Below are 6,000 nucleotides of genomic sequence, written 5' to 3' on the forward strand. Positions count from 1 at the left end.
CAAATATGTTCAATATATTTTAATAAATAACAAAGGTCTTAAAAATATGAATAAAGAATGAGAGACATAAATAAAAACTATCTTCTGGAAACAAAAAATATATAATTGAAATTAAAAACTCAGAGATTAAGTTGTTAGCAGACTAGGCAGTACTGATAGGAGAACTGGTAAACTGAATAACAGGGCAAAAGAAATGATCCATAATGCTTCACAGTTAAAAAGATAAAAAATCTAAAAGAAAGGTTAGACAGAATTTAAAGTGAGAAAGTTTAGCAAACATCTAATCAGAGTTTTAAAGAGAAGGGAGAATAGAATGAAATTTTCTAAAACTGATAAAAGATAGCTATCCACAGATTCAAGCCCAATAAACTACAAACAGGGTAAAACACAAATAATCCATACCTAGAACCCATATATCATGTAGAAACTACAGAGAAACCCCTGCACTCACATGAAAAGCGGAGTATTAGAAGTAGTAGACTGACAGTTGACTTCCTAACAGCAACATTAAATGATAGATGCTAGGGAAATAATACCTTCAAACTAAAGAGAGAAAATAACTGCACATTTAAAATCCTAGTCCTAATGAAAATGTCTTTCAGAAACAAGAGTAAAATTAACACTTTTTCAATTGCTGAAAGGGTTTGACGTAACAAGATACCCATGGAAAGTTCTAAATTGTGTACTTCATGTAAAAGGATTGTGATTCCCAATGGAAAGTCTAGGATTCAGGAGGAAATGGAAAAGCAAGAAAGTATTAAATATATGAATAACTGTATAGCATGGACTCTTCTTTGTTTTATTTTTTAAACACACATAATGGCACAATAATAATAATGACACAATAATAATTATTATTGTGCCATTATGTGTGTTTAAAAAATAAAACAAACCACAATAATATATAAATTGGTAGTTAAATGTCATCAGACTAAATAATAATGTTCAAGATGGAGGGGGCATTGATTTTGTTTAGATATGCATTGTGTTAAAATTTCTATGGTAAACCTTGTTTAATAAAGCAGAGTGTATTACTTCTCAAATATACTAGGGATATGTGTGGTTGAAAAAAACCTATCCCTAATAAAGTTTTAAAAGAAAAAAAAATGTAGGAAAAAAAGACAATGGAAAACTAAAATGAAATGATAGGGAATAAGATCTATTATATCTGTAATTACAACAATGCAATTCAATCTTTGGAACAAACGAGGTTAATTATACTGGATAGGATACACTCTACTGTATAAAATATCATCCCTAAAAGTAGGAAAGTGATTGAAAACATGTTAAAGTTCATTTACATTTCAATTTATAACTTATATATTTCCAGGTATAATTTTACCTTACTGTTTCTTTTTGGGGGGAGGGGAAGAAGGGAAAACCAGTATTTAAACGTTTCAACAATATCAGAAGTTAGGCCTGATACATTCTGGGAGGCTAAGAAGTTTTTAAGGAAACTACTTGTCTAAGATGTCATTAGTTAAGCATGAATAAAGCAGACAGCCATGTGGTATTTAAAAAATTAAATTATTATGAATATAACTTGTACTGTTTCTTTTAAAACTGGAGAAAATTTATAGAGATATTCTATCAAAGGGAAAAATTAATAATTATTCTGTCTATCCTATCACTTTTTAGATAGTAATAAAGGGATATCTTGCAAGCTTGGTTAAATTAATGCCTGAAAATTATAATGATGCAGAATGGAAACTCTAAATGGATCAAATTTACTAATTAATCGATGTCATTTTACTTATTCCATCAGCTTCTTTATAATCAAAAATTTATACTGGTTCCCGACAGTCATTATTACCTGGAAGTGACTGTGGAAGATTTGATTCACTGACTTTTGTGAGTTTCTCTTAGTAAGCAAAATCAGCAAAGTTACATCTAGAGGTGTTTTAAAAGAAGAAAAGTTAGAAATGTATAATACAATTATACTTGCTGTAATTATACATATATATTTAATAAAAGCTAAGACATAGGAAACCACTTACATACTTCTAAGATCTCTTCTTGAAATTTTAATGCACACAGGTACCTAACATTAAGAAAAAATCACCAAATAATTGCCTCTATTATACAGGGGAGTAGGTGAGCCCATTAATTTTTTAGCAGATTAAATAATTGTTCCCTTCTGTTGTGTAAATGAATACTATGGATACAGAAATAATTATGGATGTAGAATAATTAGCGATGTCCTAAGAAGCTCTGAAGCCCATTAAAGTCCAGTAATTTTAACTTTACATTCTCAATTAGACTCCATGATAACATTTAACAGCACTAAAGGCTCACTTTTTAAAAAAATGTAGTGAAAGTTTTTTGGCATGTTTGAGTGAAAATACTCAAATCTCACATTTTCACCAACTAATGTCATTGTTTCATCCTGTACTTACAAGTGGCAAAAAGAATAGAGCTTTTGTTTCTTAAACTACCTTAAGTTGGCTCTTGTGTTTTCACAAACTACAAGGAAATCTTCACTTCAAAGCCCTTAAAGACAATATATACAACATATGATAAAATATAAATGAGGAAAATATCAAGTATATTGATCTGTTTATAAGGCTATTCAAGATTTTTGTAAAAAAAACAAGAAGGAAATAGTTTAAATAAGAAAGCTTTGTGCTTGATTTTTATAAGAATATCAAAAGTGGTACCACAGTACAATGCTGATAATTCCTAATTTCAATATGTCCTTTAGTATTTGTATAGTTAACTATAAGTTGATATAACTTAGAAATATTCTAATCAGCAAAATACAACTTTGCATAAAACAACAATTTAAATAATGTTATGTAGAGACATACAACACAGTTTGAATTATAAAGACTTTTATAGAGGTTTTATTATTATTTTATTATAGTTAGAATTTGCCAGAATTAAAACTTAATTAGAACTAAGTTCACTCTTAATTTAAAGAGTGATGCCAAATATCATGAGATGATATATATTTAAAAATTAAGAAAAGAAACCGAACTGATGACACTAAAATATTCTATATTAAAGAAGGCATGAGAGTTCAAAATAAGAAAAACTTGCATTATATAATTGACACATTTAAAAAATTTATTTTTCTTTACTCATAAAATATTTTTGAAAATAATTATCACCTCAAAAATAATTGTTTTGTTCTTTTCTTCATAATTGCTGATATAATGACTAATCATGTATTCCTCAATGAGGAATACATGATTTAAAGTTCCTCAGAGCTTTAAAATGAACTCTGAAATTATTTGTTCTTACTTTCATTCATGTGGAAACGATATAAATTGTGCTCTATTCAATAGAAATAGTAACAAAACACGTGTATAATTTGAGCCCTTTATTTGAAGAGAGAATTGTTTTTCGATGTTGATTTTGAATAAAAAATGTTGTAGATTTTTACTAGAAGCTTACTTATTATTAAAATGTTTAAGCAATTTATAATTGAAAATAATTCTGTTGTTACAAATCCTAAATCCTTCAGCATTCAAAGCAAATTAAATGACACACTCATTATTTTTAACCCTCTTGTTCTACTTAGTTACATTACATTTGATTAATACAAACCAAATTTAGGCATTTTTTCCCTCAGCTCCCACCCTCTCATCTCTCTTCTGGCTACTATACTTGTTCCTCTTTTTGTATTCCCTTTTCTTGGTAAGGGCATCACGATGTATGGATTAGACTGAGCTAAAAATCTCAGTATCCTCTTCAATAATTTTATCTCACCCCTTGTTCCCTATTTCCAGTCTATTAGCAAGCCATCTGCATCCTACCGCTGCAATATTTCTCAGTTCAGTGATTAGCAAGGTGATGCTGCCCAATTTCAGGCTCTCATATCTCATTTTTTTTTTTACTCCAGCAATAGTTTTAAAAGGACTGATAGTTTCCTCCTGCCAGAAGATACATGTTAAGACAAGTCCATTAAGTATTCTCAATGTGATCCCAGTTTACCATTCCAAATTGTTGCCTGATATTTACTGTTCCCCAAACCACATTATCTAGTTTTTTTTTAAATGAACAATTTATGTTTTTTCATGATTCCTATCCTTTGCACAGATGGATTCTTTGACTTTAAAATGTTCCTTGTCTGTTGGCCAAACAATGTCCACTCCTGCACTATACTATGGTGCTCACGCCTGTGATGCACATGCATCCATACTCTCCTCTCTTTCTCTCTCTCAGACACACACACACACACACACACACACACACACACACACACCCCGAATATATGTATGCATCCATCTATCTATCTATCTATCTATCTATCTATCTATCTATCTATCTATCTATCATCTATCTACATACATATAATACTGAATCAAGAAATCAAACCTCAGCTTAAATGACTACTTTTCTGAAAGCTGTCCTGACTCCTCTAGGGAGTGTTGCTTCCATCTACATGTTTTCAGTAGCATATTTTACATATTTATTACTATCACATTTACCTTGGCATATTATAATATTTATGTGTCTCAATTACCCACAAAACGTGTTCCTGATCATGTTTTTTTACAATAATATCATGCCCAGCAAATGGTCAATAATGTTTGGCTTGAATTCAGCAGGAGAAATATCAGAGATAAATATTTAAAAGTAACAGATGTGATATCAGTTCTACTCCCTATTAGTTATATGAGCTTGGGAAAATAACTCTCTAGGGCTTAGTTTCTTATGTGTAAAATATGGAAAAATAGGACATGCTTAATAGGATGGCTGGGAAAATGCAATGCTTGGTACAAATTAAACAATCAAGATGAATTATTGTTGTAACTGTACTATTGCCATCTCTATGAGTAGTTTGCAGCCATTTAGCTAATCAGGTACTGCACATTTAAAGGCATATCACTTTCTACCTTTTTCACTTGACTCTAATTCATTGGGAGCAGGACTATTTTCTAATTCTTCTTATGGTATATTATAATGGTATATCATAATCCTAAGTGCCCAGTGCCTGCATATAAAATGTAGCTAGGAAATACTTGTTGAAAGAGTCAATCTGCCACTCAGAAAGTATATTTACTAATGTCTTTTTAATGATTATTACACTTTTATTTTTTGCTGATAGCAAAGTGAAAGTATCTAAATATAGAATTTTTGTTGTATTACTGAAATAAGATGCTATCAGAGACTAAACTAGTCATTTTGAAATGTCTTATTGAGAAACTGTTGGACTATTTAAGAATACAAATCAAATAGTTGTTATGTATAATACATATAATGAAGACTGCACAGTTTATAATTATTAACATGTATTTTAGAATTATATGGCCATAGATTTAACCTGTGGGCCAAAAACTTAAAACACAACCTTATTTTAATATATTTAACTGAACAGGTTATTTAACAAGAGATAAACTGATTAAATATTGCAAAAACACAGATTTATGAAGCAGGAATAACCTTATATTCATTTTAAATTTTAATTATTGCTCATTTTCTCATCTTTAAAAATTTTTGTCAGTTTACAGATTAACTAGAAAAATCTTTTTGAAAAATAAAAAATTTAAATTTAAAGTAGAATATATAACATTTTTTTAAAATCCCTTTTAACATAAGCTTTTAAAAACTTTTCATTTCCATTATTAGAATATTTACTTCAGTGTTTCTTTCATTTCTTGATGAATTTGCTCCACCTTGCTCCACAGAGTTTTGTGTATATTTTCATTTAAACATCCTAATATATATTATGATTTTAAAGTAGACTATTCATGTTAGAAAATAAATAATGGCATTTTTTCATTATTACAAAAAGGTTTAGAATATGAGTAATGTAAAAGAAGCTTACTTATCCCTCAATTTTTAAGTTTAATCAAAAATCAGGGGAAATGAATAGTGGGATGTTTGAAAATTAAATCTGAATGTTGAACTCTCTATGCAGTCTTTTTGATAATATTTCATAGTCTATCTAATATGAGGTTAATAAGCACAAAAAAAACTTTACTACAAAACAAACACAAAACAAACAAAAAACCTTTATCATAGATCTATTAAAAAAAAAGTCTATGCCAAAGG

The sequence above is a fragment of the Pteropus medius genome, unplaced genomic scaffold, assembly GCF_902729225.1.
Source record: "Pteropus medius unplaced genomic scaffold, Ma_sr-lr_union100, whole genome shotgun sequence".
Taxonomy (NCBI): Eukaryota; Metazoa; Chordata; class Mammalia; order Chiroptera; family Pteropodidae; genus Pteropus; species Pteropus medius.